This window comes from Phacochoerus africanus, chromosome 1 (genome assembly GCF_016906955.1).
Source record: "Phacochoerus africanus isolate WHEZ1 chromosome 1, ROS_Pafr_v1, whole genome shotgun sequence".
In the NCBI taxonomy this organism is placed as follows: Eukaryota; Metazoa; Chordata; class Mammalia; order Artiodactyla; family Suidae; genus Phacochoerus; species Phacochoerus africanus.
This window is the reverse complement of record NC_062544.1, coordinates 147,520,580-147,544,924: the sequence shown is the minus strand read 5'-3', so window position 1 is coordinate 147,544,924 and position 24,345 is coordinate 147,520,580. Positions and strand designations below refer to the sequence as shown.

At 44.1% G+C, this 24,345-nt stretch overlaps 1 pseudogene; it reads right to left on the bottom strand.

Annotated features, from left to right (window-relative positions):
- Positions 1-868: 868 nt before the first annotated feature.
- On the bottom strand, positions 869-24,179 carry LOC125110657 (phosphoglycerate mutase 1-like; annotated as a pseudogene).
- Between the last annotated feature and the right edge of the window lie 166 nt (positions 24,180-24,345).

The following is a 24,345-nucleotide window of genomic DNA, read 5'->3' as shown; positions in this document are numbered from 1 at the left end:
AAAAACCCCACAAGGGTTTTTTTGTATATATATGTATGTATGTGTGTGTGTGTGTGTGTGTGTGTGTGTGTGTGTATACTTTTTTGTAAAAGTAAATGCTACACACAAACATTCAGGATCGATCCCAATCTTTTGGAGTAAGGGAGGAAATGTTTGTTTGAATCACCGTGCAGGTTATATTTGTCTTTCACTGGAATGACTAGAACCCCTAGTCACTTGAATAGAACAGTGCCCAGCTGCCTCCTGAAAACATAAATAGGCTCTCTTGCTTCTCCTCATTGGTCACACCTTCATGGTTCCTCCTTATCCCCTACTCAGGCAGGTCCTTAGTAATAAACAAACTGGCAAACCACCTAGTTCCTACCTCTCAACACTCTTGGATAAGTCTTCCCTCTGCCTGGACTGAGGGCCATGCCCCAAGGTGCTGTTCTGACTAGGCTGTATGAGGGAGTAGGTGCAAGAGATAAAATAGCTAAAATGAAATTGGCAGCCAGTGGTCCCCATCTGCAGCTACAACTTAAGATGCCTACAGGAGTTCCCGTTGTGGCGCAGTGGTTAACGAATCCGACTAGGAACCATGAGGTTGCGGGTTCGGTCCATGCCCTTGCTCAGTGGGTTAAGGATCCGGCGTTGCCGTGAGCTGTGGTGTAGGTTGCAGATGTGGCTCGGATCCCGCGTTGCTGTGGCTCTGGCGTAGGCCAGCGGCTACAGCTCCGATTGGACCCCTAGCCTGGGAACCTCCACATGCCACACGGGAGTGGCCCTAGAAATAGCAAAAAGACAAAAAAAAAAAAGATGCCTACAGATGTCATCAGTGTGACATGTGCAGGGAAGCGGTACAAAGGAATGGGACGGGGTGGGTGGGGGGCCGGGAAGGGACTCCTTGGGAAAGTAATCTGCTTCTGCTTCTAGCCCTCATTTCTTGGCCTTGCCCTGGGCAGCCACACCCTCCATGGCTTTATGCACAGTCTCTACATCACCCAGGAACTGTATGGGCTTGATGGGCTTCAACTTCGTGTCCAATTCATAAACAGTGTGAATGCCAGTCGGCAGGTTCAGCTCCATGATCGCCTCTTCAGAGAAACCCTCCAGATGCTCGACGATGCCCCGAAGGCTACTGCCATGGGCTGCAATCAGTACCCATTTCCCCTCCTTGATCTGGGGAGCTATTTCCTCATTCCAAAAGGGCAGAGCTCTGGCAATAGTGTCCTTCAGACTCTCACAGGAGGGCAGCTGATCCTCAGTGAGGTCTGCATATCTGAGACCTTACTGATGTTGCTGTAGAAGGGATGGTTGGGCTCCACTGGAGGTGGTGGGACATCTGGAGCGCCTCCAGATCTTTACCTGGGCCTCGCCATACTTGGCAGCAGTTTCTGCCTTATTGAGGCCAGTCAGACCCCCATAGTGTCGCTCATTAAGGTGCCAGGTCCTCACCACTAGCAGCCACATTTAGTTAATGGCATCCAGCACTGTCCAGAGAGTCTGATTTGCTCTCTTCTCACTGAGGTGAAGCAGATGTCAAACTCATAGCCAGCATCTCACAGCACCTGTCTGCTGCGCTTCACCTCCTTGTGCCCCGCTGGGCTCAGGTCTGTGTGGTACCAGCTGCTGAAGCGGTTCTCTGGTTCCATGTGCTCTCACTGTGCCGGTTCAGCACCAGCTTGTAGGCAGCTGCGATGGCAACTCGGGGTGCGGTGTAGGCTGGGACTCACTGAGATTCCAGAGTCTCCGCCAAGCTCCTACACGCTGGTGCCCTACCGCCTACAACCCATTCTTTAAAGAATGAAAACAACTATTGCTTTCATATTTTTGCAAAACCAAAAATACAGCTCTAGAAACAATTCAAAGTCCACCTATCTTTACCATCTCCAATTCCTAAGACTGAAAAAGAAAGGAGAAAGAAGCTTTTTAGAAATACAAACTGTCATAGAAACTCCCTTGCCCCAAATCTAGTCCACAGCTTCCATAATATTACTTGCCAAGGACGAATACAAGTCTTAAGAGTCTCCTCCAAAAATATTAGTAGAAAAACCTTTGGCCATCTGAGCAAGTAAACTTAATTTGTTCCAACCACAAAAAGAAAGAAAAAAAAAGACACCTGTGAGAAAGCATATGCTTCTAGAGGCTATTCACTTATTCATAAATTTGCCAATCTAGAGAACATTAGTGCAAGAGACAGTGTTTACTTCTTAGTTTTCACTGGAGTTTAAAGATTACAAGCGTTAAGAATTCTAACCAGCATATATAATTAAAACCAATTAGAATTAATAAGGATGAAAGTAAGTCGGCGCTTATGAAAATTAGGTAAAGAAAGTAAAATAATTGCTCCAGGCTGAGGAAGAAGAAAAACATAGAACAAAATATGAAGGGATATTTTTAAAAACTTGTGTAAGATTTGTGGGAAAGGAATCTTAGGAAAGGAATCTTATGTGTTGTCTAAGACTGGAATGAATTTCTTTAAATTAAAGAGGGATTTTAAATCTAAAGCACACTTGTAAAAAATCAGAATTTGGTTTTTCTCAGCTTTTTTTGTTTGACTATCAGTCTGCACTTGATAAGAAAGATACTGTGAAACATTTTTCTTTACCTTTTCAGTAATCTGTCTAAAAAGCAAAGATTTTATGTCTTACCAAAAGAATTTCCTGTGCTTCATGTTGTCTTAATCAGGTATTCGAATATTTAAGAAAACTGAGTTGTCTCAATGGTAAAAGAGCTAAGTTTTGCTTATAGCATGTAATCTTTTGTATTTGCCTTTGAAATCTTGTATTATCATTTGCTTAAATAGATAACTAAGTATTGTTTCATGAGGGCATTAGTCCCTATTTAGTCAAATGTCAAAAATGTTTTATAGTTTTTACCAACTTCCTCAAATCAAATTCTAAAAGAAGTCTTTTTTCATTTTTAAAATTTGTATTGAAGAATAGTTGATTTACAATGTTGTGATAATTGCTGCTGTACAGCCAAAGTGATTCAATTATATATATATATACACACTTCTTTTTTGGATTCTTTTCCCTCATAGATTATCACAGAATATCGGGTAGAGTTTCCTGTGCTATAAAGCAGGTCCCCATTGGCCAGTCATTTCATATACTACAGCGTGCAAATGCCAGTCCCAAACCCCCGGTCCATCACTTCCCACACCTGCCCCTTTGGTAACCATAAGTTTGTTTTCAAAGTCTGTGAGTCTGTTTAAAAGAAGTCTTTTTGGGAGTTCCCGTTGTGGCTCAGTGGTTAATGAATCCGACTAGGAACCATGAGGTTGCAGGTTTGATCCTTGGCCTTGCTCAGTGGGTTAAGGATCCGGCGTTGCCGTGAGCTGTGGTGTAGGTTGCAGATGCGGCTCGGATCCCGAGTTGCTGTGGCTCTGGTGTAGGCCAGTGGCTACAGTTCCGATTCGACCCCAGCCTGGGAACCTCCATATGCCGAGGGAACGGCCCTAAAAATGGCAAAAAGAAAAAAAAAAAAAAGAAAGAAAAGAAAAGAAAAGAAAAAAAAAAAGAAGTCTTTTTGACCGAAAAGTAACTTGGAGATATTCTAGAGGAACATCTCAGAGGAAATATTCTCTCTCCTCATAAAAAGGGAGAAGTCAAGCTAATTAGGCTTATTTGATATGTTAAATTATATGGGAAGCTTTGTTAATATTAAGCCTTACTTACATTGAATTCATAAAGGTATAAGTTGTAAATTCTATGAAATTCCTAAAATTCTGATATGTTCTGGTAAAATGCTATCAATCATAATTTCAGTCATTATGGAGTTCCCTTGTGAGACAGCAGGTTAAGGATCTGGTGTCACTGCAGTGACTCGGGTTGGATTCCTTGCCTGAGAACTTCCATCTGCTGTGGGTGTGGCCAAAAAATAATTCTAGTCATTATTTTAAATATTGTATGTCACAGAAATAATCAAATTTCTTTGTCAATTGTATTATAATGAGGTCTAATCAGACCTTTACCTATGGCCATTATTAAAGTCTTTTGTCATTTACAGGTAGTTACTGTTCTACTCTGATGCTATTGCAAAAGCAATATGCATGGAAAGGACCCTAACAATTATTTTTGACCACGGACACCAGGGCCAAATTAAAATATTGAAACTTGGGTGTGTACTTGGCAACCGAAGAAGCCCCCATCTGACATCTGTGTAAATACCAGAGACCTCAGAATCAAAGTGAGTAGGGAGACGCAACCACCATTGAGGAAGACTGCCTCCTCCCCAGACATCAGATCAAGAGGATCGAGCACGTTTCCCTCCACTCCTTCTTCCCTTGCTGACTAGCCTGTTGCTAATTCTCATACCTGGAAGCTCTTTATGATCCTTTCATCCACCTTTTGCTTGGGTCTGGCCTGGAAAGATAACGGTTCGTATATCTTCAGCCAACGCTATGGAGGGTAAACTGACTTTTGGATTTGCTGTAATGCTGGTGATCGTGTAGATCTGCCTGTCACACACTTCTCTTTGATGTCTTTCCTCTGGTTAGCAACCCCAAACCCAGGGAACCCTGCACCCAGGCTGTGTATAAGGAAAGGGACACAAGGCAAGGGGAAGCAGAATAAAACCTCCTAAGTGGTGTACAGACCCTTACATCATACTGGGCTCCCTGGCTGTCACCTTTCTAGTTCTGAGCCATAGATTCAAACCGGAATTATGAGGAGGCATTCGTGATTCAAATTTAGCTTCCTTTGGTAGATCTCCACCCCTTGAGAGGAGTAAATGCAAATGAGGCTGTGATCGGAAACCTCTCCTTAATGCTTGAAGATTTTGCAGAATCCTCTGGTAAAGCAATAGCGCCCCACAAAAATCCTTAAATTCTCTGGCCACAGTTTTTTTTTTGTTTTTGTCTTTTTGCTACTTCTTTGGGCCGCTCCCTCGGCATATGGAGGTTCCCAGGCTAGGGGTCCAATTGGAGCTGTAGCCACCGGCCTACGCCAGAGCCACAGCAATGTGGGATCCGAGCTGTGTCTGCAACCTACACCACAGCTCACGGCAATGCCGGATCCTTAACCCACTGAGCAAGGGCAGGGACCGAACCCGCAACCTCATGGTTCCTAGTCGGATTCGTTAACCACTGTGCCACGATGGGAACTCCACACAGTTTTTTTTGATAAAAGGCTAGCCCCTGATTCTCCTTTAGCTGAGCAAGGAGGTACTTGTGTTATGGCCAACACCACTTGCTGAAACTGGATTAATACTTCTGAAGAAACTGAAACTCAGCTATGTAAGATCGCTGAACAAGGCACTTGGCTTAAGAAATTGACTCTATTCTTTGAAGTCTTTAGGAACATGGCTCTGAAGTACACTCCAGACACTGGGAATTATCCCGCTTATAATAATCACAGTAGTTCCCCTGGTGCATTGTAGTCTCTTAAAAGATTGAAATTCATGTTTGCAGCTACCAGCCACCAAGCAAATGACCTCCCTAAGACTAGCATGTCAGAAAAGGAAGGATGAGAAGGGCCGACTTTAAAGAATATAAATGTGACATTTTGACCTGGGAATACCATAGAGATTCCCCAGAAAGATGTCATCACTTGTAAATTCCACACAGAGGGTCAGTGAAAACTATGAGAACTCCAGAGAGGTAGCTGAGAGGAGTGCTAATGCTTTAAATTTTTATTGCATTTCTCAGTTAGGCTGTGAGTTTGATCAAAAGAAGGGAATTGTTAGAAAGAAAAAAAGACAATAGACCCCAAATAGAGTCACTTACACTAGGCCCCACATAACCGAACTGAGACTAATACCTACCTTTATCACAGTTTCAAGCTCTCTTGGGAATGGAAACTTAAACCAGTCAAGAATTACCTGGTCTGGAGTTCCCGTCATGGTGCAGTGGTTAACGAATCCGACTAAGAACCATGAGGTTGCGAGTTCGATCCCTGCCCTTGCTCAGTGGGTTAACAATCTGGCGTTGCTGTGAGCTGTGGTGTAGGTTGCAGAGGCAGCTCGGATCCCGCATTGCTGTGGCTCTGGCGTAGGCTGGCAGCTACAGCTCCGATTCGACCCCTAGCCTGGGAGCCTCCACATGCCGCAGGAGCGGCCCAAGAAATGGCAAAAAGACAAAAAAAAAAAAAAAAGAATTACCTGGTCAGCACCTGTGAGGTCATCTGCTTGAAAAAAACCTGTCATCCTCTATAGGAAGGTGACCTTGTCATCATCAATCCACTTTTTGCTGGTATAATTTCCATGTCCCCCTGTTCCTTTCTGCCTGTAAGTCTTTCATTGTGTATAGCTCCTTAGAGCTCCCTTTTATCTGCTATATGAGATGCTACCCAAATCATGAATTGTCAAATAAAGCAAGTATGATCTTCAAAAGTTACTCAGCTAAGTTGGTGCAGCCACTATGGAAAACAGTATGGAGGCTCCTCAGAAAACTAAAAATAGAATTACCATATGATGCAGCAACCCTACTCCTAAGTATATATCCAGACAAAACTATAATTCAAAAAGCTACATGACCCCAATGTTCATTGCAGCACTATTCACAATAGTCAAGACATGGAAACAATCTAAATTTCCCATGACAGATGAATGGATTAAGATGTGATACATACACAATGGAATACTACTCAGCCATAAAAAAGAACGAAATAATGCCTTTTCAGCAACATGGATGCAACTAGAGATTCTCATGCTAAGTCAGAAAGAGGAAGACAAATATCATATGATATCACTTACATGTGGAATCTAAAATATGGCACAAATGAAACTCTCTACACAACAGGAACAGACTTGTAGACATAGAGAACAGACTTGTGGTTGCTGGTGGGGGTGGGGGAGGATGGAGTGGGAGGTTACCAGATGTAAGCTATTATATATAGGCTGGATAAACAACAAGGCCCTACTATATAGCACAGGGAACTATATTCAATATACTATGATAAACCACAATGGAAGAGAATACTTAAAAAAAGAATGTGTGTATGTATAAAATCAATCACTTTGGCTGTGCAATAGACATTAACATGACATTGTAAATCAACTATACTTCAATTTAAAAAATAAAATTTACTTAGTTGAATTTTGCTTTTTAACTTTGTTACAGAAGCAGTAGAAAGTTCTAAGTATTCATAAATATTCTTTTCATTCATTCATTCATTCATTCATTCATCATTCAGCAATGATGTACCAGGCCCTCTTAGTAAAACACAGTTTCTGCTCATCATCTATTTGGGGACACAGATAATTAATACTTAGTTTAAAGGATCATACACCATGATCAAGTGGGATTTATCCCAGGGATGCAAAGATTCTTCAGTATCCACAATTCAATCAGTGTGATACACTTCAGCCAAAAACTGAAGAATAAAAACCATATGATCATCTCAATATATGCAGAAAAAGCTTTTGACAAAAATCAACACCCATTTCTGATTAAAAAAAAAAAAACTCTTCAGAAAGTGGGCATAGAGGGAACCTACCTCAACATAATAAATGCCATATATGACAAATCCACACCTAACATCATCCTCAATGGTGAAAAACTGAACACATTTCCACTAAGATTAGGAGTGTCTGCTAACAAGGATGGCCATTTTTACTACTGTTATTCAACATAGTTTTGGAAGTCCTAGCCATAGCAATCAGAGAATAAAAATAAATAAAAGGAATCCAAATTGGAAAAGAAGCAAAACTATCATTGTTTGCAGATGACATGATACTATACCTAGAAAATCCTAATAACACCACCAGAAAACTGTTCATCAGTGAGGTTAGAAAAATTGCAGGATACAAAATTAATACACAGAAATCGACGACATTTCTATATACTAACAAAGATCAGAAAGAGAAACTAGGGGAAAAAAACCCCATTTGCCATTGCATCAAAAAGAATACAATACCTAGGAATAAACCTACCTAAAGAGACAAAAGACCTGAAAACTATAAGAAAGAAATCAAAGATGACACAAACAGGTATAAAGATTATACCATGCTCATGGATTGGAAGAATCAATATTGTCAAAGTGACTATAATGCCCAAGGCCGCCTACAGATTCAGTGCAATCTCTATCAAATTACCAATGGCATTTTCCACAGAACTAGAACCAAAAATTTTAAAATTTGTATGGAAACACAAAAGATCCTGAATACCCAAAGCAATACTGAAAAAGAGAAATGTAAGTGGAGGAATTAGGCTTCCTGACTTCAGACTATGCTACAAAGCTATAGTTATCAAAACAGTATGGTACTGGCACAAAAACAGAAATACAGGTCCCTGGAACAGGACAGTAAGCCAAGAAACAAACCCACGCACCTACAGTCAACTCATCTGCAACAAAGGAGACTAGAACACAACACAGAAAAAAGACAGTCTCTTCAATAAATGGTGCTGGGATAACTGGACAGCTACATGCAAAAGAATGAAATTAGAACATGTTCTAATACCATAGACAAAGTAAACTCAAAATGAATTAAAGATCGAAATATATGACTAGGGGAGTTCCTGTAGTGGCTCAGTGGTTAATGAATCCTACTAGGAACCATGAGGATGTGGGTTCAATCCCTGGCCTTGTTCAGTGGGTTAAGGATCTGGCGTTGCTGTGAGCTGTGGTGTAGATCACAGATGCGGCTCGGATCTGGCGTTACTGTGACTCTGGTGTAGGCCGGCAGCTACAGCTCTGATTAGACCCCTAGCTTGGGAACCTCCATATGCCGCAGGTGCGGCTCTAGAAAAGACAAAAAACAAACAAACAAACAAACAACAAAACAAAAAACTAGATACGATAAAATTCCTAAAGGTAAACATAAGCAGAACGCTCTTAGACATAAACTACAGCAATATCTGATTTGATCCACCTCCTATAATAATGACAATAAAACCAAAAATAAACGAATGATGCCTAATTAAAAAAAAATGAAAAGAAAGCCTACAGAATGGGAGAAAATATTTTCAAACAATGAAACCAACAAGTGCGTAATCTTCAAAATATACAAACAACTCATACAATTCAATAACAAAAAAACAGACAACTCAATTGAAAAATGAGCCAAACACCTCAATAGACATTTCTCCAAAGACATACAGATGGCCAGTAGGCACATGAAAAAATGCTCAGCATCACCAATTACTAGAGAAATGCAAATCAAAACTAGAATGAGGTACCACCTCACACCAGTCAGAATGGCTGTCATTAATAAGTCTACAAATAACAAGTGCTGGAGAGGCTGTGGAAAGAAGGGAACCCTCCTACACTGTTGGTAGGATTGTAAATTGGTACAACCACTATGGAAAACAGTATGGCAGTTCCTGAGAAAATGAAATATCATCCAGAAATCCTACTCTTGGGTATATATCCAGACAAAACTTTCACTGAAAAAGATACAGGCACCCCTATGTTAATTGAAGCACTATTCACAATAGCCAAGACATGGAAACAGCCTAAATGTCCAAGGAGAGATGATTGGATTAAGGAAGACGTGGTACACATATACAAGGGAATATTACTCAGCCATAAAAAGAGAACCAAATAATGCCATTTGCAGCAACATGGATGAAACTAGAGATTCTCATACTAAGTGAAGTAATTCAGAAAGAGAAAGACAAATATCATATTATAGTCTTTATATGTGGAATCTAAAATATGGCACAAATGAACCTCTCTACAAAATAGGAACAGACTCACAGACATAGAGAACAGACCTGTAGTTGCCAAGGGGGAGGAGGGAGAGAGTGGGATGGACTGAGAGGCTGAGTTTAGAGATGCAAATCATTACATTCAGAGTGGATAAGCAATGAGATCCTACTGTATAACAAAGGGAACTATGTCCAATCTCTTGGGATAGAACATGATGGAAGATAATCTGAGAAAAAGAATATGTATGTGACTGGCTCACTTGCTGGCACAGCAAAAATTGGCACAAAATTTTAAATCAACTACAATTAAAAAAAAAACAAATGCCTGGGAAGTGGGATCAAGATGATGGAGGAGTAAGATGTGGTACTCACCTCACAAACACATCAAAAAAACCCATTTACATGTAGAAGAATTGGCACAGAACAGCTACTGAACACTGACAGAAGATCTTAAACCTCCAAAAAGGGCAAGAAACCCTCCACAAAACTGGGTAGAGTGAAGGGGTAAAAAAGAGAGAGAAAGAGAAGAAAAAAAAAAGGGAATCGGGATGGGACCAGCACACCTGAGAGAGAGCTGTGAAAGAGGAAAGGAACTCACACCCTGGGAGGCCATGGTCCTGGAGGGGGAACCTCAAAGCCTCAGAGAAAAGCTCAGCAGCTAGACTGAGGAGGGCAAAACAGAAAGAGAGCCACAGAGACCATCACTATCAACACCCTTGGACAACACAGCCTGAGACACTCAGGAGGGGCCTAGGTGCTGAGACTCAGGCTTCAGAGGTCAGTTCTAAGGAGAGGACTAGGGTTGGCTGTGTGGAGAAAGGCTGAGGGGATAGGGAGTAGTGTGCCATGGGCTGGTGAGCACAGGAGGAGGGTTGGGCCTACAGGAGAAGCAAGGCACCACTGATGGGGAGGGTGAGAGGAGGAGGGGCAGGACTGCCATAGGAATATCTTTCTCTGTGCACACATGGGCTCTCAGGTGGTAGGGCACCTCTTGCATGGGCTATGGGTGGTAGGGGCAAACTCAGACTCCAGAGTTGGGCATGGCCCACCACCAATAGGCATCCATGAATAGACACCACCTGCAGCCCCAATTGCCTCTAGGGTCACTGCAGAGGAGGGTAGTGCAACCTAGCACCACTGGTTGCCCTCACTCACCTGGGAATGCACACACCCTGCTGTTGCCACTGTCAAAGGCTCTAGGCACCACCTACACCTCCCTGAGGGTCACTGCTACTTCCCAGGGCCCTGCAACCAGGAGCAACCTTCACCACCTCCCCACAGGTCCTCACCATTGTCAAGGGCCTAGCAACCAGGCACTGGCTACTGGCCCTGCCCATTGCCTCATTTTCTTGGAAACAACTGCAGGCCTTACCTTACACCAGCACACCCCCTATCAAGGGGCTAACAGCCTGCACACACTGAGAAAAGAGACAGCAAGTATCCAAACCAAAAGCAGCCCCCATGTCAAAAAACAAAACAAAGTGAAACAAAACAAAATACAAAAACAAAAAACCAATAAGCCCTCACAAATTACCCAGGGGCACCCTCACATATAAATAGCCCTCTGAGACCACAGTAGTTGTTTTTCCTAAACTTATAGAATAAGAAAAATATAAGCAAAATGAAGAAGCCCAGTGACCATTCCCAGTTAAAAGAATAGTAAAATTCCCCTAAAAGAGCAAACAAAGAAACAAACCTATGCAGTCTAACAGACATTGAGTTCAAAAAGGAGATAGTGAAAATACTGAAGGAATTAATGCAGATTACTTTAGAAAGGAACTAGAAAATATAAAGAGGAGCCAAGAAAAATTACAAAATTCATTTGCAGAGTTGCAAGCTGAATTAAAGGCATTGAAGAACAGAATGAATAATGCAGAGGAACAAGTAAGTGACTTGGAAAATAGAATAATGGAAATCACCCAATCAGGACAGCAGGCAGAAAACCAAATGAAAAAAACATGAAAGCAAAATAAGAAATCTATGGAATAATAAAAAGTGGACCAATCTACACATAATAGGAATTCCAGAAAGTGAAGAAAAAGGGGATTGAAAATATATTTGAGATTGAAAACGTTTTAAATCTAAAGGAAACAGATGTCAAGATACAGGAAGCACAGAGGGCCCCAAAAAAGTTGAACCCAAACAGACCCATGCCAAGACATAATATAATAAAAATGGCAAAGATTAAAGATAAGGAGAGAATTCTAAAGGCAGCGAGAGAAAAACAAAGAAGTAATTATAAGGGAACCCCCATAAGGCTATCACCTGATTTATCTACATAAACATTATAGGCCAGAAGAGAGTGGCAAGATATATTCAAAGTTCTAAAAAGAAAATTTCCACCCAGCAAGATTACCATTTAAAATAGAAGGAGAAATAAAGAATTTCTCCAGCAAACAAAAACTAAAAGAATACAGCAATAGTAAGCCTATTCTAAAAGAAATACCGAAAGGGCTTCTCTAAATAGGAAAGAAGTAAGAAGATATGGAGGAAATCACAACTGGAAACGAATCACTTAAATAAGCCACTATACAGAACTAAAAGGAAAAAAAAAATAACCTATTTGTAAAAGCAATGATAAACACAAGGAACAGAGAAAGAGATTGTGCATAGATGTATGACTGGGTCATTTTGCTGTACAGCAGAAATTGACAGAACAGTGTAAATCAACTATAATAATTTTTTTTTAAAGCCTGGGAATAAAATAACTTTTTCAGACTTAAAAAATACTTAATTTGGAAATCTCTAAAATGGGAAAATTAAAACTCAGTTTGTTGAGCACAACAAAGAAGGGCCTACAGGATTCTAAGGGAACACAGAGGAAGCACCTCATCTAGTTTGGGAGTGGGGCTGATGGTAGTCAGGGAAGACTTCCTGTAGGAAATGCCATCTAAGCAGAGTCTTGAAGGGTGAGCAGAATTAGCCAGAATATGAGCAGTGTGGCCTGGGGCAAGCTAAAAAGTATATGGCAGTGTATTAGTCAGGGTTCTTCCAGAGAAACAGAATAAACGGAATGTATACATATGTGTATAGAAAGGTATATTTTAAGGAATTCATTTACATAATTGTGCAGGCTTGATAAATCCAGAATCTGCAGAGTAGGCCCGCAGGCTAAGGGAAGAGTTGCAGATTGAGTCCAAGAGCCATCTGCTGGCAGAATTCCTTCTTGCTTAGTAGAGGTCAGTCTTTGTTCTATCAAGGCCTTCAACTGATTGATTGAGGCCCACCCTGATTATGAAGGGCAATCTGCTTTACTCAAAGCCCACCAATATAAATGTTGATCTCATCCCCAAAAATGCCTTCACAGAAACATCCAGAATAATGTTTGACCAAATATCTGTGGTCCAGGCAAACTGACATAGAGAATTGATCATCATAGTGAAGCTGAGGGAAGAGGGAATACTGGGGATGGGGACTCAGGTATACCTTTAGGGGCTGATGGGCTTTGTTTACTTAAATAAATGCACACCCAGAAAACAAAAAAGAATTGACCACCACAGGCACCGATTTGCTTTACAACATGTGGGTACACAAAAATCACGTTATCTTGTTTGTCTCAATCAAGGAAAGTTATGGCAAGAACTTCAGTCTCAGGTTACTCTTATATTTTTTTCTTTTCTTTTTTTTTTTTTTTTTTTTGCTTTTTAGAGCCTACACCTGTGGCATATGAAAGTTGCCAGGCTAGGGGTCAAATCAGAGCTACAGCTGCAGGCCTACACCATAGCCACAGCAAGGCAGAATCCAAGCTGTGTCTGCAACCTACCCCACTGCTCATGGCAATGCTGGATCCTTAACCCATTGAGTGAGGCCAAGGATCAAACCTCCATCCTCATGGATACTAGTTGGGTTTGTTTCCACTCTGCCACAATGGGACCTCCTCAGGCTACTCTTTTTCAGGCTCAAACAAGAATCAAGGATTGGGGCTTCAGTGACAATAGGAAAACAGGGACAGGGCCTGGTCCCCAGCCCACCGAGAAGCTACTGTGGTCATTTATTCTTCTGCTCCCCAAGGCAGCTGTTTGGCCTGCTTTTCTGTGCTCCATCGACCAGGCCCTGCTGATTCCACAATTGTCCCTCACCACCATCCACACACCTGGCCTTGGAAAGTCCATTCCTCAAGTTCTAAGGGCCATCTCTACAGCTTCCCCAGGGATTCTGGAACTGCAGGGACACCGGCCGCCCTCCTGCCTTGCAAACCAACCACACTGAGAAACTCTCCTTTCCCTTCCAGCCCCTTCCTCCCCCAACAGATCTCTGCCTTCACCCCAGCCTCCCTCCACAGACACTCCCGCTTCTCTATCTTAAGATTGGCATAGGTAAGGGCCCTTCCAGAGGCTTCTGTTTGAGGCTCTGAAACACAAAACTCCTGCAGGTATCAAAATCTAAAATGAGAATTATCAGCAGGTTTGAGGGAGAGCACAGGAGTTGATAAAGGCTTCTTATGTTTCTGAGTCATCTGAATCAGGGAGAAATGGGTGAGAATCAGTCAGAAATGAGTTCCTCAAGAAGTGATGCTGCACCTTAGACAAAGGGGTCTGCTTGTGCAAAGGCTCTGGGCACGAGTAGAGAACGAGGGAGAGGCGAGAGATGAGGAGGGGGCGGGAGGCAGGGCCAGACCTCAGTGACACCTGGAGTCAGCACAAGAGATTTAAAATGTACCCTGAGAATGGGGGAGACATGGAGCACATTTGAGTGCAAGAAACACATTTGCGTTTTGGAAATCTCCCTTTGGCAACAGGACAGAAAGTGTCCTTGATGGGGGGGGGGGTGGGTTCTGCTCAAAATCCATGTGCTGAGGTCCTGACCCCAGTACCTCAGGATGTGACTGCTTTGAGACATGGGGCTTTGAAGAGGTAATTCAGTTAACATCAGGGACTATGGGTGGGCCCTAATACAGGATTTCTGGTGCCACTATAAGAAGAGGACAATTGGACAGACACCCAGCAGGAAGACCAGTGAGGACATGGAGGAAAGACAGTCATCTACAAGGAAGGAGAGACGCCGCAGAAGAAACCAAACTGCCAGCACCTTGATCTTGGACTTCCAATCGGCAGAACTATGGGGAAGTACATTCCCATCATTTAAGCTGTCTGGTCTGTGGCACTTTGTTACAGCAGCCCGAGCTGACTCCCAGGACACCACTCAGGCAGCCGCTGTGGCTTCTCAGAGGAGAACTGACTGTGGACCAGGGTGGGCTTGGCCTGGGGGTGATGGGCAGATGGCCCAGGATTGCTCAGAGAACCTCCGGGAAGGGCCCTGACCAGACACGTTGCCTTCCCTTAAAGGCTCTGGCTGTGCTGACAAGGGCAGGGTTTGGTGGCAATTCCACCTCATCTGGAAAACAAGTCTCATAGCCTTGTTCCCACCTCAGCGCACTGATTGGGCTCCCAAGAGCCTTCAGCCGACTTCCTCCAACCGAAGCATTCTCTCCTCTCATCTCTTGGTCAAAGTGGCATTTTCCAAAGCTTGGTCACACCAAAAACAGTTCTTATCAAAATGGATCAGATCGTTTTTCTTCCTTTTGGAGCAAAAGTACACCCAGGGGCATACTTTGTTAATTGTTTTGTGAAAACTTGGCACTTGGACATTTCTAATGGCTTTTACAGTGAATAGTTTTAGAAGCAACACACACATATACATATAATGTTTGTGTACTAGCACTTATATAATTATATATTAATAGTACTATATTGACTGGTTATTACAGCATAGAAAAGTGCATAAATTTTAGTGCAGCTTGATGAATATTCACATCCGTCTATACGCTGTAATCCCCACCCAGATCACAGGGTAGAACACATCCATTTCCCCCAAAAGTTCCCCGTGCTCCTGTGCTGTCAATAACCACCATCCTCCACACACACAAAGCAACCATTTTCTGACTCTGAATCACCACGGTTAAGTTTTGTCTGTTTTTAACTTTGTATCATGGACTCTTACAGTCTGTAGTATTTTGTGTCTAGTTCCTTTCACTTGATATAATGTTTTGGAGATTCATCTATGATGTTGCATTTAACCACAGCCATTCTTTTTTAATTGCTGAATAGTATTCCATTATATGACTAGACCTCGTTTTATTCACTCAGTCTTCAGTTGATGGACAAGGGCAATATATTTTGAGCAAAACAGACACGGGTCATGTTGATTTCAGTGAACAGAAAGGCAGGGCTGGATGGCAGAATTTTCAAGATCATGTTTCAACATTTTTATTTTGTACATGAGGCCCAGAGAAGGAGGGTGACTGGCCCAAGGTCCCCCAGCTTGGTCAAGGCAGAACTAAGTTTCCAGCCAAGTCTCTTCCTTCTCTGGCCCATCAAGGCTCTTGTTGAATCCTCTCCATATCTCACCATATCTCTTACACTTTTTTTTGGCTGTGCCCATGGAATGGTCCTGGTAGATGTTCCTCATAGATGTTCCTGGGCCAGGGATCAAACCTGCACCATGGTAGTGAAAATGCCAGATCGTTAACCTGCTGAGCCACCAGGGAACTCCTTCACCATCTTTCTTAAACAAATGAGAAAAATTAATCTTTTCCTCCTTAACAGACATATGTTTAGGCACGAAATGGCAAGGAATTGAGAATCTGGATCTGAGTGTGTGAAAGACCATTTCCTCCCTATAAAGTTTGACATTTTCCTTCCCAAGAGCTGTAAGGCTTTCAAGCCTCTGGCACTTGGCCTTGTCTATCTGCTTTGCTCTCCCTGGGGTCCCATCCAGGATGGGAGGCCGGGAAAAGGGCAAGGCTCATGTTGTCTGGAGGGCACAGATTTGGGCAAATACAGCCTTGGTGTGGAACCCTAGCCTGGCACCGAGCCTGGCAAGGGTCAAGCAGCAAGCAAAAAGGAAGAAAAGGCCTTAAGTAGGATTGATGTATTCTTTAACTTTTCAAGGTCTTAGGAGACCCTCATGAATAAGACCTCAGTATTCAGTGAGTCTTAGGTGAGTCACTTTCCCTAGGCATCTGCTTCTTTGTTTGCAAGATGGGGAGAGTTATTTCTACTGGGAAGGTTCAAGGACCCAGTGAGAAAACAATGGGAGAAAGGTAATGGGTCAGACTGAGCTCCTTTCCCCTTTCTGTAGTTGATGGCTGAAAAGATCCCAGGCCACGCCAACTAACTGACCTGTTAAGTTACTGGAGCCCCCCCAGCCCTATCCCACAACCATGGCAAGCTTCCTTCCACAGGTTTGTCCAAAATTCACATCTGTCTTACTCGGCCAAATGCAAGCCCAGTACCATGATGGAGAATCTTGGCTGTCATTTTCCCAGAGCATCAAGGGGTGTGTCCCTGGGCTTTCCTGGTGGATAGATGCTGCTTCCTCAGTGACTTGGGCAAGGGCCATCCTCTCCCCAAGTTTCTGTTGCTTTAACTGTAAGTGGGATTAAACAATTCCCCCTATATTGCAAGATTATCACCAGGATTAAGTGAAGGAATGACTCCAAAGCACTTAACCTGCAACCCTATTAAAAAAGAGACAGCAGTGGGTTGGGGACATGACCTTGTCTCTGTGAGGATGCGGGTTCAATCCCTGACCTCACTCAGTGGGATAAGGACCTGGCATTGCTGTAAACTGCAGCGTAGCTCACAGATATGGCTTGGATCCAGAGGGGCAATGGCTGTGGTGCTGTAACTCTAATTCAATCCCCTGCCTGGGAGCTTCCACATACTACAGGTGTGGCTGTTAAAAAAAGGGAGAGAGACAGACAGACAGATAGCAGGTCCAAAATGGAGTCATTTGTGCTAAACCTCATGTTACCACATTGAGACTTACAACCTGATTTAATTACAATTCAGCCTCCCCCAGGAATAGAATCTTAAACCAGCCAATCTGGAATTACCTGGTTAGTACATGTGAGGTAACCTGCCTGATAGAAGTTTGCTGTCCCTTAAAGAAAGGTGACCTTGTCACAAATAGCTCTTGGCTAGTGTAACTTCCTTGTTCCACCCCTTTCTGCCTGGAAATCTTTCATTCTACACAGCTCCTCAGAGCAACTTTCTATTTGCTCCCGTTTCGTGAGTCATTGAATGAAGTTGATAATATCTTTATAATTACTCAGTTGAGTTTTTTTTTAAAAAAACAATCTAGTTAAATACGGTCATTAAAAGAATGGGTCTGGGGTTTAGTCTGGGTTGAATCCTGTCTCCACCACTTCCTAGCCTGTGTAACTTCAGGAAACTTGCTTAAGCTCTTTGGGCCTTGATTTCCTCATCTGTAAAATGGAGCTATGACCAGACCTTACAGAGTGGTTGAGTAGCACCAACAAGGTAAGATATGTGAAAAAATAAAACAATTCAAAGTTGATAGAAGGTTCTAGAATGGCAGGACACAGCCAAGCCCTGGGTGGGATGTCAAGGGTTAAGGATTCACAGCTCTTCATCCTCAGGTCTGCCAATCCCAGCAGCATAATGGCACTTTAATCAGTTACAGCAATGCAACTGAATTCTACACTGCTATAGCAGCCCCCCTCTTTTTTTATTTTTAAAATGACTTTCTTTCTCAGAGGGGAAACATAGCAACAGGAAAGAATGTGGACTTTGGGTTCAGACTGCAAGGAGAAGCCTGCTTCAGTCACAGCCCAGCTTATGAAACTGGGTAAGGGTACCCCCTTTCTGAGCCTCACTTTCTTCCTCTGGAAAATAAGGGTGCTATGCTAACCTTGCAAGGTTCCCCTGAGGGGGAGCTAATGCATAGGGACCCAGCCCCCAGCCTCCCCTCTGGCCCAGGCTCAGCCTCTCCCAGATGGGGGCTTCCTGGCTTGCCTTTATGTTGGAGTTGCCATGGCAGCAGAAGTTTGGCTGGGGGTGGGGGGTGTTCAAATGACTCCTGCCATAAGGGAATGTTGGTGTTTGTTTACTGATCTGGGGACACAGCCTGCACCCTTCTTGTCTGCATTCTGCACATGGACCGAAAGGCACAGCCCCAGGTACCAGGAGGCAATCACGATTCCTGGCTCCCTTGCCTTCCTCTGGCTGACCAGAAACAGGGAGAGGCAAGGCTCTGGGCTTTGATAGCAGACAGATCTGGGCTTGAATATGCCTTGCTCATTTTAAACCACATGCCCTCATACAAATGACTTCACAGTCTGATCCTAGGTTTCCTCATCTGTCAAATGGGGATAACAATGGTCCTTACCTTTGTTTGGGGGTGGGGGGGGGGCACCTTGCTTGTGCAGAGTGATGAGTGTCTTCTATTCTTGTTAAAGATGAAGATGGGCTTTTACTGACCCAACAATGAGGCCACCAGTGTGAGCAGAGCTAGGCCTTCCCATCACAGCTCTCCCCAGGCTCCAGGGAGTGCAGCAGGACACAGGTTAACATGTGTACGTGACAACATCCACTGAGTACTTGACATACAGCAGGTGCTGACTAAGTGCTACTTCCTGTTCCTCCAAATTTCCAAGGCAGGTCTGCTGTCTGTCCATCATTCGTTCATTCAGCAAATATTTCTTGAGTACTTACTACCTGCTCAAAGCATAAAGTAGTTACCAGTACAGACTCATCTTGGCCTGTGGAATCTAGAGTCAAGCTGGGAGACAGGCTTGAATAAACAGACACAAGAGTTTTTAATCACAAATGAAACAGCATCAGCTTAAACTGGCTGTGCCTCCTTAAATAGGTGTTGATTGATCAAACCTAGAGTTATTTTGCAGAGACAGCACTGCACATGTGCCAGACAGGAGCCTGTGTCTCCAGGATGACTCTGGACCATGAGTCTTGTCCGCGGAACTCAAAGCACAGAAATGTTGCCACTAGAGCCTTTTATGAAGCGAGAAGTCCTTCAATTAGGAAAATCCAGCTCCCAGCAACCCAAGTAGCTTGGATGGACCCTCTGGCCAATCAGCTTCCAAGTTTGAAATTCTGTTAACCCCTTCCATCCCACCCTGAACCCTGAATTGGGGAGACAGATCTGAGAATTTTGCCTCCTGTGTCCTTGCTGATCTACTTTGCAATACAGCTCTGTCTTCTTAGAAGCTGGTGCAGTAGTGCTGGCTTCTATGTGTGCAGGCAGCAGGTCTTTTCTTGCTAACACAAGAATGATGAACAGTCTGTGTGGAGGTGCCAGTGTAAGGGAGTGACCCAGACTCCTCTGAGGGGTCAGGGAAAGCATGCACGAGGAGGGTCTCAGCTGGAATTTCCAAAAGCAGAGCATGAGCAGAGACTTGGCTAAAAGTGGTTTATTTAGGAGGGGACCCTGGGGAGCAGCAAGGAGGGAGAAGGGACGTGAGAAGGGGTAGGAGGGAAGCCAATATAAAGACATGTCATCAAGGTCATTACTGCAGGCACCTGGGGCCAACTTACCTGAGACTGCCTGAGGAGGGGACAGAGGACCTCCTGATGTCCCCTGCCAAAGGAAGGAGGGAGCATTGCCCCTGTAGGAGACCCAGCCAACTCCCCTAGTGCCCCCTGGAAGGAGGTCAAGGTGGCTGTCCAGCCCAGCCCTGGCTGGATGAGATGGCTGCAGGTGGTGACATTTTCCCTGCAGCTTGGAAGGCCTGGAGACATGCCAGGTGGAGGGACAGCTCCAAATTCACAATCCAGGCCCCAGGCATTTCTGAGTTGGAGTGGAAGTGTTTTCTGAAACAGGACATCTTCCCAAGGACTCCGCTCCTTCTGGAACCCACCCAAAGCTGCACTTCTCAGAGCATCCAGCAGGGTGCGCTCTCTCCACTAGATGCCTCTGCTATTGACCCAGATGGGTGTTGGGGGCATTGATGAGAAGTATATTTGTCCCCTTCTCCTCTGCTGTGGACTTCCTGCCTCATGGACCCCTCAAAGGCTTTGGAAGGCAGGAAACTCCCAGACAAGCTAAGGAGGACAAAGGGAGGCCAGTGCCCAGATTTGGGGTCATGGAGGATATCTCTGGAACGTCCTTGGTGATACAGAAACCCAAAGAAGCCCATCTCAAGCACAACTCTCTCATGGAATTCAGGAAGGCTGAGACACTGCTCTTCCTTAGTTGTCCCTTTTGCTAGACAAATGGCTTCTAGTCAGCAGCCCAGTCGTGGGACCGGAGGAAAGATGCCTTCTGGAAGGTGGCTGAACTGCATCTTGGCCCCTCCTGGCTGGCAGGGGCAGAGCAGCAGCCTGGGAATTAAGAGACCTGGTTCAAGGTTCACTGACTCCTGGGGTCATCACTGCAAAAAGACCCAAGCCAATGTGAAATGCACAACGGAGGTTTTTTGGGTGGGAGCTTGTGAGGGTGTGCAGCTTTGCCACAGTCTTGCTACCAGGCTACACTGAAAGTAAGTTGTGGACAGAATTGGTTGCAGGATTCTGCCTGCACAACAACGTTTATTAAGCAGTTATTATGAGCAAGAAGGCTCAGGCCCCACACAATTCATGCAACATACTATTAAATTCAGTAAACCTGAAGCAGATATAAAACTATTCCAAAGCCACATTCTGCAACCAATAGAGTCCCCGCCAGGCCACCAGAATCACCCTACATGGGTGGCTGGATCCAGCGGGCTTGTGAATTCTTACACCCTGTTCATGCCAGTGGAGGGGGCATCTCTAAAATGCTTTAACCAAGCTATGTACTCTGAATGCCATCAACTTCCTCAAGTGCCTGTTTCTAGCATCCATTAAGCTGGCTAACAAGCCACTGATTTCAGCTCTGAAAACTCATTTATTTTTAACAGTCATTATGCTAATCAGCAATGCCTCTGGTGTTGATCAACACTGTCCGAGTGGCTTCTGGAGCCAGCGAGGCCTTCCTGGAGAGAATTTATAGCTGGACTGTGAATTCCAGGTTAAGCAACTGAAAACTCCTCTGGCACTATAGTTTGAACATGAACATGTGTTTATCTCACATTATCTTCTCTAGAGTGTTTTAGACTTGACTTTCAGCATCGTGGTGGTAAACTTCCGACAGTCAACTCCCCCAGTGCACCTCAATGTCCCCATCTCTAAGGTGACTGGGGCCCTACATCCTTGGCATAGGCCCTGCTTTGGGGACAGAGTCTCTGGCAAGGCCATTTCAGGCTTCCTATGGACAAGTCTGGACATTTTTCAACCCCTATGTTTTTCCTTCCTTCCTTCCTCCTTCTCTCCCTCTCTCCATCTCTCTTTCTGAGGTATCACTGATGTATAACATTACATTAGTTTCAGGTACACAAGAGTACAACACAGATTTAATATTTGTATATATTGTGAAATGATCACACAATAAGTCTAGTTTACATCCATCACCACAGAGTTCCTGCTTTTTTTTTTTCTTGTGATGAGAACTTTTAACATTTACTCTCTTAGCAACTTTCGTGTATGCAACACAGTACTACAAAGGGTCACCATGCTGGGGGTTACCAGGACTTACTCTACAAACTGGAAGTTTGCACCTTTTGACACCCTTTACTCATTTCTCCCACCTCTCACTACCCCTGCTTCTGGCAACCATCAATCTGTTCTCTGCATTTATGAGCTTGGTTTTGTCTGTTTGTTTAGATTCCACATACAAGTGAGATCACACATTTGTCTTTCCCTGTCTGACTTCACTTAGCATCAAGCCCTCAAGGTCCATCCACGTCATAGCAAATGGCAAGATTTCCTTCTTTTTATTGCTGAATAATATTTCATTGTGTGTGTGGTGTATATATCAATAAAGACAATATGAGATATATATATCACATATCAATATCATGTGTTCTTTATCCATTGGTCACTGATGTACACTTGGATGGTCTCCAAACTTTAGCTATTTTAAGTAATGCTGCCATGAGCATGGGAGTGCATGTGTCTTTTCTAACTAGCATTTTTGTTTCCTTCAGATAAATACCCAGATGTGGAATTGCTGGATTGGTTGGTAGTTTTAATTTTTTATTTTTGGGGGACCTCCATACTGTTTTCCATAGTGGCTGCACCAAGTTATATTCCCACAAACTGTGCACAAGATGTTCCCTTTTCTCCACATCCTCACCAACCCTTGCAGGTCTTCTCTCTTGGGTGATAGATATTGGAACAGGTGTGGGGTGATAGCTCATTGTGGTTTAGATTTGTGTTTTCCTGCTGGCTAGTGATGTTGAGCACCTTTTCATGTACCTGCTGGCCATCTGTATGTCTTCTTTGGAAAAATGTCTGGTCAGATCCTCTGCCCATTTTTTAATTGAATTCTTGGTTAACATCTTTCGTTTTGGCAATGGTGGTCCTGTCCAGGAGGCCAAAGTTGCTCAGCCAGAGGCCTCCATCCCAGGATGCTCATCCTTAGGCAAAGTGCCTGTTTGCTGCTGGCAGAACCAAGCCTTATCTCCAACACCCTTTGGTTCAACTGACCATTTGTTCGTGAACAATTTGGGGGGTTATATTCTAAGTGCCAATGACAGTGCCAGTGTTAATTTTCTGTCTCCCTTGCTGCATCCCTGTGTTTAGCATGGTGCTGGCACTCAGGAAATACCTAACTAGGGTATGAACAAATGACAGGAAAGGAGAAAGGGGTTCAGGGCTGTGGATGAGGGGAGCAGACATGTGGCTGCAAGCTGCTGCCTATCTTAGAGATGCCAGCCCCATCCCTTCCTGAGGTTTCCTTGGTCCCTGTGTCTTAATGCATCTCCCAGGTTGGGTTAATCCTTGGGAAAGAAGCTGAATTAAGCATGAAACTTCCTTCACTGCCTGAGTACCTGGCAGAGCTGTGCCAGTTAGCTGATTGCCAGAGTGAAAGGCGTTTATCCTTGCTGGATTCCTCCGGTATTCTGAAAAGCTGAGGCCTGGTGAGGTTTCATGGATAGACGGAGACAGAGGAATAGGAAGTGAAAGGGCAGAGTCAGAGCCAAGTAATACATACCTAGATCTCATTCCATGCGGGCCATTCTGGGAGGCCCTAGACATTCAGTGCTTAAAATAATCAGGCCCTGCTTTAAAGGAGCTTAGAGTCTAGAGCAGGGACTAGCTTTGGCCCACAGATTGTCCTTGTAAATAAAGTTTTATTGGAACACAGCCATGCTCATTCATTTGAGTATTTTTTTATGCCTGCTTTCACCCAACGGCAGCATTAAGTATTTACAGCAGGGACTATATGTGGCCCACAAATTTTAGGCCCACAATCTGCCCTCTATAGAAGTTTGCCAGCCTCTGGCATGCAGCCCCAGCAGATGTGCAGTCAGAAAGAGAAGCAGAGAAGAGAGGAGGAAGTGAGAGTACATGCAACCAGAAAACTGGGAGAGAACAGGAGACACCCGCCCATGCAGTGTGACGCGGGAGGGTGGCAGTTCCTTAAATATCTCCACTTGGCATCTTTTGCCAGCATGAAACTCCACCACCTGGAGCTGTTCCTTTGGGAAGAGCATTGCTTTCAAATACCCCCCTGGGGAGGGTCTTTGATCCTCACCCCATACCGCAAGTGTGGATTAGTTGATGAGATCTTGCAGGAGGAGACAAGGCTGCCAGAGATTTCCAGAGGCCTGGAAGAAGGGAGAGGGAAAGCCAGATGCACTGGATGCAAAAGCAAATGTGCTGTCATCGGAGATGAGCTGGTGCTGGCAAGTGTCACTGAGCCACTGTGGGGCTTTGGAAAGGTGGGATCGCATTTGTGACTTAGGGGTCATTTGCCTCCTAAGAGCCGAGCTGCACTTCCTCCTCCCACCTCTGCCCTCGGAGAGCGCCTGCATGGTGAGCATGCAGGCCTGTGGATACCCAGGTCTGTGCACACATGTGTATGCCCTGGGCACTGGTGTGCATCAGGGATGGATCCATGTTTTATTTAGGGTTTAGGTTTATACAATTTGGGGAAGCCTCTTTAAGACAAAGATTTCAATATCATTAAGATGAATTTAGGTACACATG